At 31.6% G+C, this 11060-nt stretch overlaps 1 long non-coding RNA gene across 1 annotated transcript; it reads right to left on the bottom strand.

Moving 5' to 3' along the window:
* Positions 1–8957: 8957 nt before the first annotated feature.
* Positions 8958–10390, bottom strand: LOC134269945 (uncharacterized). The gene is made up of 3 exons (XR_009992685.1): positions 10325–10390; positions 9703–9840; positions 8958–9148 (listed from the first exon to the last, which is right to left on the bottom strand). It is a non-coding gene; the product is annotated as an uncharacterized LOC134269945 (long non-coding RNA).
* Between the last annotated feature and the right edge of the window lie 670 nt (positions 10391–11060).

Genomic DNA, 11060 nt, shown 5'->3' with positions numbered 1-11060 from the left:
CTGTGATTTTTTGGTATAAACCAGGTTATTTCAAGTATGAATCAATGTATAACATGATAAAGAATGGCATATTTCTCAAATTCCAAGGTGTAAGAAAATGGTTGCCATGGTAACCAATAATGACCTATTGGTCCAATTTTTCGAGAAAACCTGTCATGAATCGGCCAAAAATAAGCAAATTTTTTTAATACGAAAAATACCCGGTATTCCAAAATCAAGGATTTTATGAAATACCCATACAGTGTTAACACTTACCACCCTCTTCCTATTGCAAAAGAAAAAAAAGTAGGTTAGTGATCATCCAAGAAAAATAAATCAGGTCAAAGGTCAGGCAAATTGCCATTTCGTTGTGATGCAAAGAGCCGAATAAACTGAATACGTAAGACATAAAATATATATATATATATTTTTTCAATTACGAACAATTGTTGTTAGCAGTGGGGAAATAACAACATAGACACTAAAACACATTTTTGTTGTTATGGTTAGGGTACCCCTTATTATCATCGTCACAATTGCCGGAAAATTTACAATGAAAACCTCCAAAGTGTAAATGCAAACCTACAAAAGATAGAAATGTCAGCATTGTTTGAAGTTGTATTGATTGATTGATTGTATATTGTTTAACGTCCCTCTTGAGAATTTTTCACTCATATGGAGATGTCACCGTATGCCGGTGAAGGGCCTCAAATTTAGACCTATACTCGGCACTCATGGCCATTGAGCAGTGAGGGTTCTTTATCGTGCCAGCGCCTACCGTGACACGGGACCTACGTTTTTAAGGTCATATCCGAAAGACCCGTGACTTTCACTTCTGATGCCGAGCGCTTGGCGAAGGAACAGTCACTACCTATTTTTACGTCTAAGGTTTGACGCGGCGCCGGGAACGAGAATCGAACCCGGACCTCCCGATCACGAAGCGAACGCTCTACCACTAGGCTACCGTGAACGGTTTTTGAAGTTGTATATCTATCTAGTATGGCTAGTACAAGTCTTCCCCTTCCAATGAACAAAAGAAACAAGATGTGTTTGTGAAACACTATGCGCCCGGCGGTAACAAAGTTTGAAAAAAGCTATTTTTAGCATTAAGGTCGCAGTCAAGGTCAAAGGGTCATTGACTTTGGTGTCATTTGAAAGAACCTGATTGGTGGAGTATGCTTACCAAATATGAAGTCTCCTCTGTCTTTCATGGTTCAAAAGTTATGGCGGAGATTCAAGTTTGCAAATTGCAAAAAAGAAGCTATTTTTAGCATATAGGCCACAGTTGAGGTCACTAGGTCATTGATCTTGGAGTCATTTGAAAAAACTTAATTAGTGCAGTATGTATACCAAATATGAAGTCTCTATCTTTCGTGGTTGAAAAGTTATGGTGAAGGTTAAAGTTCGAGACAAACAAACAAACAAACAGACAGACAGACAGACAGGATAAAAACAATCTACGCCCTGGATCTATCGATCCGGGCGCATATCAAGTGATGAAAAAATGAGGTCAAAGGTCAAGTTGATTGCAATTTTCATGGCTCTCAATTTTCTTATATTCGGGGCAATATAAGACCCCTTTTCCAACAAGAAATGCACATTAAATCTAATTACACTGTAAACAAATATTTTGGACTAAAAATAATCACAAAATGATGAAATTACTTTTGTAATTTTGACACCTTGGCTCTCCCCGCCACAATTTCGGAGAGGAGAGGCGACAAACCGTCTCTGCCAATTCTTCTGTGCACTAACTGTTATGGCGCAAAGACAGGTCACTACCCGCAATTTTTCTGGCCATTCCAGCAGTTAAGATTTTGGTTCACAAGCTGAAGGCTAGGCATATTTCTTTTGAAAACTGAATTATAATCAATAGATTTAGTGACATAATCTACAGAAAATTCACAACCAGGCTTGTTGATAGAAGATACAGAGGGCAAGTTCGCAATTTTTGTCAAAGTTTTGACGTCTTCCAAGGCATTGTACGCTTCATATGTAAAGTCCGCAGCAACTAAAGCTTGGCTTAAATGTTGTTGAGAGTAGGATTTCTGAGACGAAAAAGGAAGTTTAAAAAGTTTCATAGTATCCAGAAATCCAATAACTTCTTCTTCAAATCTGTGTTCAATATTGCAGCTACTCAAATCATTCATAAGAATTGGGCAATCTATAGAATCTTTGGTTTCTTAGATGGAAGATTGCCAAGGAAGGAAATGAGATCTTGTAGAGCTTCTTGAACTAGTTTTAACTGCTTTCCCACTGTGATGCATAGTTGTACCGTTCAATGCAAGTCCCGTTACTTTGGATGCTTATGTACTGATGGGCTTGTTGGAATCACATATGTTCAGACATAATCATCACTGTCTTCATCTTAAGCCGCAATTTGAGTAATGTAGGAATCCCGCTCTGAAAGAAAATTAAAATCCAATATTTACATTTGCAAAATATATTTTCTGTTTATGAACCTAAAGGCTAAAAAGTTCAAGTCTATATAAACTCATATATATATATAGAAAGCACAAATAAATTCACTTTTACATGGATACCCACTTCCGCCCCAGCCCGGGGTTGAACTCTCGACCTTCGGAATCCAAATAACTGTATCTCACTTCTATTCTCAATGACCTTGTAGTGTAGGGCAGCGCCGCGAGAATTCCATCGGCATCGAAAGCAAGTTTTTAGACTTGCCTAGATAGCCGAGTGGTCTAGCGCGCTGTTCCTGCACTGCTAGGAGACAGATTCCGAAGGTCGAGAGCTCAACCCCGGGCTGGGGCGGAAGTGGGTATCCATGTGAAAGTGAATTTATTTGTGCTTTCTATATTAATATTTCTTCACTTAGGGCAATTATGTTAGTTTAAGAGTTGTTGTAAATTGTGCTTTATATATATATATATATATATATATATATATATATATATATATATATATATATATATATATATATATATATATATATATATATATATATATATATATATATATATATATATATAAAATCAAAGAACTTTATGCGGTATTAACCAATATTTGCCCCCCAAATCAAACTTTGATGGAGTAATATTTAATTCAGTCCTTAAACAGGGGAGTATATGCTGACTTCAAAGCACTGAATTATTTCATAAGTAATGACGTCATATGTACGTAATGATGTCACAAACATGACGTAAATTTCAGTTTTTTATGAATTTTACAGAAAAATGTACATATTTCGTCGATATTTTGAGTAAAAGTCACCGAGCGCATGTGTGTTCAGGATCAGTATTTTGATATAATATGTAGAATCATAATATCAATGAAATATGTCAATATTGTTCCTGAAACACATGCGCTCCATAAATTCTAAAGCTAAAATTGTTGAAATTTTGTCCATTTTGTCCTCTTTCTGAAAAAGGACATAAAATCAGACTAGTTTGTGACGTCATAAAAACAAAAATTGTGAATACACTGCTTTGGAACTATAATATTTTCTGTTAATTGATATTTCTCGTACAATTTATTGAATTCAGCACATTTCAGAAAGTTTTCAAAATTTGACTTTTGTGGGGGCAAACATATGCAATATACCGCATATAGTTCTTTAATAAATTACTCGTGTGTAAGCAGTCTCTCTTCTGAAATTGCCTCCTGCATAGATTCTCTGGCGATTTCCTCCACTGAAATTCCGGCTCCTTTCATTCTATTGGTTTTCTTTTTTTTTCTTACAGGTGGTATGTTGATAGCAGCTATGAAAATTGTTAACTTGTGAAGCCTGTGTGGATCATTGCTGCCAGAATTCAATAAAGATAGCATTACTACCAGTGTATACATATACATGTATACTATTAAATATAATTACACAAATGATGTCGAAAGTCCAAAGCCTTCAGCTTACAATGAAAATGCTTAAAATTTGAAAGTGGTCCATGCATGGTTATTCTGTTAGATGCAGTTATATGTATATACTCAAACACATAAATTCATCATTTTGTACAAGCAATTCTAGGCCATAATGATTTTTATACATCAATCAACAATTCAGAGAGAGAGAGAGAGAGAGAGAGAGAGAGAGAGAGAGAAAGCGAAGAGGGTAAAGAGAGAGAGACAGGGGGACAGACACACAGAAGGGCTTGAGAGAATATTTTGGCATGTACCATTATATAAAAAAATGTAATGTACATGACATTTGACATCATCCGTAATTTAAAAGTTTAAAAAATATGATAACATTAATAAGGGTGCCGTGTGAGGGAACCTTAATTAACTTATATCTATATGTATCTAAAATTCTTCGTCTCATAAGAATATAATCAATGCAAACAAATAACACTTTTTACCTGTAGCTAGCTTAGTGTTGACATCCCAGATCCTGCCATGTTTCTTTCCAGTCGCTATTTCATTAATACACATGTATGATGGCAACTGGTATTGCGACAGGGCACTAAAGTACTCAATTTCTGTTTAATCCGCGGTAGAAAATTACGCAGATTTTCTTGACTGTCACTATATGCCTTACATTTATATTAAGTACGCTTAGACAAAGAAGAAGGTATGATTTCCATACAAAAATTTTGCCCTGTGATTTTCTAAAAAATGAAACTGGTGTAAAAGTTGAAAACTCAAGCTTTTTAAATGATTGAAATTCAATGCAGAAAAATCATACAAGTCATTTTTCTCACATGTGTTTTTAAATGCTAATAATGACATCATAAACATGTGCATTAATTTTCCCGTATTTTCTTAAAAAGTTGCAGAAGACACCAATTTTCAGTGGAGTTTTCTTTCAGATAACATTGTCCACAGGCATCGCCCACAAAGATCTTGAGATATGTGATTTATTATTGAATTTCGCACAAGATATCAAAAAATTAACGTGGGCGACGGCTGTGGACACTGTTTTCTAAAGGAAAATCACCCTTCAAATGTGCTGTTTTGAGGCTTTTTCTGTTGAAAATATAGAAATGCTTCACATTAATGACGTCATATTTGCAGAATGGAGAACCTTAATGCCATATTCTTTGCTGATTTATCAGAGTCATTTATTTAACTAATATTTAATGCAGTTTCAAAACTTTTTGATGTCATTACATTTTAAGGGCGCAATAAAGCTAAAATCATACTTTCTTCTTTCCACGAATTATCTGTGACCGCGTACATTGCGCAAAATAATACCACGCGGAAAAAAGTACTTCTACAGTATTAAGATAATACAGATGACATGACTTTTTATTAAAAATAAATTTATTCCTTCTTTATTTCTGCTCAAATAATATATTAGTACAATAAATGACAATATGCAATAAAACTGTCTTCGAGATAATTATTATGGATTGAAGACACATACACTGTATATATATATGTAAACATGTCTACAAAAACAGTTTACCTTGTGTTTTTCGATCTGTGCATGATATATATACATTCATGTCCATCCTTTTCCCGATTTCAATATAAAAAAGGACATATCCCCTATAATATTACACCATACATGTGCACTCTTAAAAGTAACAATTAATACTGAATAATAAATATTTCTACGAGATAGATCAGGATGCAGCTAGTTAAATATGTCATTTCTAAAATTTATGTGATGATCAAAGCTAGAGAAGGGATTAAAGACATCAACTTTGTCTCATGTATCCTCATATAATGCAAATTGATTAAATGATTTTTACAAATCAATATGCATTACAGTAAATATTCTCTATCTTTAAAAAAAAAAAAAAAAAAAAAAAAAAAAAAAACTAATTATAATACTATTTAATACATTTATTTGATCTATGTTAGGATTTGCACTTCTTGCATGTACACATGTTGCGCAAACCGCTGACCTATACATAATTTATATCAGTTGATAATCAGAGAAATACCTTTCAAGAAAGCCCCCAATCCGTAAGTGATGATGCCAACACAACGGGACAGGTGTAATGGTATCACACACTTCACAAGACCGTAAGCCATCCTCTAAAACACTTAGCCCTCTCTCCAGTCTATGTCGGTGCGAGGCTGTGAGTTGTCAATTATGATATCGTCTGCGACATCAGAGAGTGTGCAGGGGGTAGAAACCGCATATCGTGAACGTTGGAAATAATTATGCTCAGAAAAAAATAGAAAATGTCGACCAGCGATCTTGTACACTGTGTAAAATATTATTAAGTTTTCTCTGTTGTCTTTGGCTTTTTAAACCGATGCCTCTTCTTTTGTTAACTCTACCTATTTGATGACGCCATTTGTTTGTTTCTCAAGTAAAAGTCGTAAAATGTAATCAATTAAAAAAACCCGTTAAAGAAAAAATCAATTAAAAAAACCCGTTAAAAAAAGTTTTATAATGAGTAAACATGTTTGTGAACAAAATTATGTTATATATTTTTATTGAAATCATTTTTTTTAAAAAACGACATCAGCGTCTTACGACAACCCGCTAAGTTGGAAGTTCCAGTTGCACGGAAGGTTGAAATCGTAACGTTCGAATCACCTTAATGAAGGTGATTTCTGTAAAATAAAAGAGTTGAATTTCAAAATTAATTATGATATGAAAATTCAAGTGAATTTTTATAACCACTTATACATATTCTGGATGCTAAGGCAATTTGATAATATTAGTTTTAAAATTTGATTTCTAATTTTTATAGTATTTATTTGTTTTAATATTTTATTTAAAAACAGTAATTATACTTTATTTATAATTAGAAATTTGTTCATTAAATTCTATTTCTTCCTCTGGATTACAGAAATATATAACTGGTGAGCAGCGAAAAATAAAATTTGTAAAAATATATTACGATCGATGGTTGTTTGTACACATCCAGTTGCTTTGTCACAAAACTTCCTCGGACAGTCACATTCGCCATCTAGACATCTTCTACCGTAGTATGGGTAATCACACACCCTTGTGCAATTTGCACCATTAAATCCGGGTGGACATGCTCATAAAATAGCGAATTGAAATGAGTCTTTTATATGTTTAAAATTCTAAAATTATGATTGTTGTTTAATGGATATACACATTCCATTTTATGTTCAATAACGTAATTAATCACGGAAATAAAGTATGTTACTCACGGACACATATGTTTTTAGCAACCAACATCTCATCTGCACAGCATGGTCCCAAAAGCCTTTTGAATTGATAGTAAATCAAAAAACCTTACAAGAGTTTGAAAGACCTGATTGTTGATAACTTATTACATGGATATTACTCTTTAGATTTTTTCCGATATATCCCAAAGTTGTAAAATTTTGAACAATCTTGAGGTAGAAGGTGAATAAAACTAGAGAACATTTTACAAATTAAACCATGTTGAACATTGACAGTAATGTATTAAACATTGGATAAAATAAAACTTGCAACGATATGTTTTTAGATATTATTTTTGTCCGAATCTTTGATAGTTTTTGTCAAGGATTGGGGATAAAAAAAAAACACATCAAAAACTACAAATTATTAGAATAATTAACAATATTTAACATTATCAAAATTGTCTTTGTTTGAAGATGTGCTATAGTAAAATATATAATATAAAGTGTACTTGTAAAGAGTGTTGTTAACGTTGGTAACGTCGATAATTAATATAATAGGTGTGATTTGTATTTCAAAGGCTTATATTTTTATTCATAAACAAAAAATAAGGAGGCGGGATTTTTTTTTCATTTAGAATTTATATACCTTCCCCTCATTTCTTACCCATCAAACCTTTAAATAAAACAGATAAATACGTATATTTTGTTTTATCTTAAAGAAACTTAAGTAAGTTAAACATATCTTTTTTCTCACATAATTGGAATTTACTTACCTATCACAAAAAGCGTTGACATTCCATTTTTGTAAAAGTGAAATAATTACAGACACTAAATAGAAATTTTTTTTCATTCTTTGATTGTTTGTTGATCAATAGATTGCGCTAAAAATTTAGTGTTGTTCTTGTTAATGAAAAAACCTCTTTCCTAAATAAAACAAAATCCTTAACTTCCCTATGCAATCTCCTTAAAATAGGACGCTTTGTATATATTAATTAAGCAAAAAAAAAATACTTTCCTTCCTGGTTTTTAAATTGCTGTGATAAATAAAGGATAAAATAGTTTATACCACCTCACAAGTTTTTAATTATATGCTTAAGCAATTGCAACAAAAATTTAGGAAATGTTGTTTAAAGTAATTATATGATTAAATAAACACAAAATTAATATAGAAAAACTCATATTCTATTTTTAATCGTTGCAAGAGAGTCCTAATCTAATTTTCAGAGAAAAAATATTCTGCACCATTTTTCTGATAAACAAAGTGAGATTTACATATTAACGTCCTGAATGTTTTGTTTATGAAAGCAAGTACGGATAAAAATACTCAAAAAGACATAAATAAACCAGGAAAGTTTTTAAAATTAACTTTATACAAAGCTTGAAAGGAGGAAATATAAATGTAAAAAAATCTTAAATAAAAAAAAAAAACAACAAAAAAACAAAAAAGAAATAAATAATCGAAATGCATACAAAAATGGCAGAAAAAAAATATGATCATCTTTGAAGGGGTCTTACACATCTGCATATTGGATTAATTGAAAGTCTTTTGAATGATTGAATTTGCTTTTGACTCTTTTGAAAACCTTTCACTTTCTTAAAAACCTAACAATATATATGCACTGGTAAATTCTTTAATTAAAATTTCCATCAATATTTTCGCGATAAAATTACGTTAGCAACATCGTCATAGTTTTTGTCTTGACTTTCTAATGTAAACGATGATTTCAAAGATTTATAGGATTTTCACTGTCGTTTGGAAACAAATATTGGTGCCCATTTTCTTGTATTATGTCGTAATGTTGACAGTAGCCAGTATTTACATATATTCTGTCCGTCTGCTCATAGGCATGTTCAAATTAAATTTGTCCGCTTTGCAATCCCTTGCTTTCTACAGGAAACATACCTAAACAACATGGTGTAGCATACTTATATGTAAATATTGCAATGCCAACAGAAGTGGAAGTATAATAATCGAACACAAAATATATGGAAATGAAAAAGTATTTTTATTTACAAGGTCAGTTTTATTACTCAGTAGCGATGTTAGAGTTTCGGTTAACGGAGGTGAAGATGAGAGTCCTTTTATCTTTTTTTGCATGAATATCTTTGTTAGTTCCAATATTCTCGTTGGATATCATTGCCGTTGTCTTTGTTTCCATTGATATTTGCTTTGTTTCTGAAATCATAATAATATATGCCTTTAATTAGCTATTTAAATAAATAAAAAAAAATTCAGATGCATTAATAAATCACAATTATTAGTGGTACGTCAGTCTGTTTAATATTGAATTCAACAGTTACAATTCCGGTATCAGTCAGCTCAAAAAGAGTCTAAAACTAAGGGATTGTTTTACCCGACTTTTGTTTTTTTCCTCCAACTTCCAGGGCTTTTATTTTTGTTTTACAATTATAGCTATATTAGAGATAAAGATTAATACGATGATCTAGCTTTATGCATTTGAAGAGGTGGAATGAAAAAAAAAACCAACCCATTACTGCAGTGTTCATCGACTTGTAGGATAAAATATTGGCCTCTTTTACGACTAATTACAAAATGTTCATGCATAATCGTTATTTAATTCTGAATCATTAAAAGGAGGAAAATCAATTTTTATTTATATAATTTTGATTGTTCATATCATGAATTATGCTTATAATTTGAAGTGCACTTTGGAAAATCTAACCATGAGTTCCTTGTTTAAATTTAACTCTTGCCATTTATATCCTTACCTCTTATTCTGTGACATGCTGGTGATATTTGACAAGATATTCGATTACATGCACACGTTCCCGTTAATCAGCGATATCCGTAGTAAGGGATGTCACATGTTAGGCTACAGTTAACGCAATAATGTCCAACAGGGCACTCTAAGTTAAAAAAAAATAATTAAGTCATTTTTGTAAGGAATCACTGAAAAGAATTGAAACAAGAAAAATGAAAAAAAGAAAATGAAAAAGCTGAAAAGGAAATAAATTAAACGCTTAAAGAAAGAAAATATTCAAGTTTACGAAAGAGGAACGATATATAAACTTATAGCTTAACCAGTTAAAATTACACACTTATCTGCAAAAGATTTGAAAAAAAAGCGGAAAACCGATAGACACAGGGACAGACGTGCAGATGCTGAGACAACATATAGGCCCATCCGTATTCATAATTAGGCATTAAAAAGGCATTGTAATTTTCACTTTGGGTATTGGAAAACAGATATTGAAATATATGATATGATTTGTAAAACAAGAGTACAACTATGTAGTTCATGCACATGTTAAGTACAAGAACCTGGTAAGTCTAAATTTGTTTGGAATTGATTAAGCAATCTATATAAGACACCGACAAATTGATATCTACTCCTGCATTTTTGAAGACTCTCGTCCCATTTTTCTCCAATTCAACATGGCCTGTGGTTGTAAATTCTGCAAAGATGATCAATACTGGACATAAGTTAAAGACATGTTTAAAAATATTTAAATAAATGATCAAATAGCACATCTTAAGCCAGTTATTTTGGAATGGGGAAAACTTTATGATTATATACATGTAGTATTACATATACGTATTAAACAGTTAAATAGTGCCAAATGAAAATATCGACGGATTTTTCAGATAAAAAATATATATTCTCGACAAGGATGAGCAATTCTTTTAAGGACTTTACTGATATCGGACAAAGTCAAAATGCGAGTCAAAATTACACACCAGGCTAGAACAAACTTTGAAATATGAGTTAAGAAATATTGTAGCCTTATTATTTAAATACTGGTTATGTATATTTTTGAAACCATTTGTTTAAAGCGACAGGTAAAAATCATAAAGATTATGTCATCAATATTTAATCCCTTTTTCGATGTAAAATATTGTAATTTAACATATTTTATTTTAAATATTTCCACTAGAAAATAATCGGAAAAAATGTCCATATACAAAGCGTGCAGGAAAATCAGAAAATGAAAAAAATAATAAACTTTCCAAAAAAAAAATGAAAAGAAAATTTTTTTTCTTTATACAAAAGAAAAACATCAAAATATATTTTCACACTCGTTAATAAATCCAATTTTCAAGTACAGATTAAGAATAAGTTGTAAAA

This window comes from Saccostrea cucullata, unplaced genomic scaffold (genome assembly GCF_032062105.1).
Source record: "Saccostrea cucullata isolate Sc308-1 unplaced genomic scaffold, CSIRO_AGI_Scuc_v1 ctg2576, whole genome shotgun sequence".
Taxonomy (NCBI): domain Eukaryota; kingdom Metazoa; phylum Mollusca; class Bivalvia; order Ostreida; family Ostreidae; genus Saccostrea; species Saccostrea cuccullata.
This window is presented reverse-complemented; position numbering and strand designations above follow the sequence as displayed.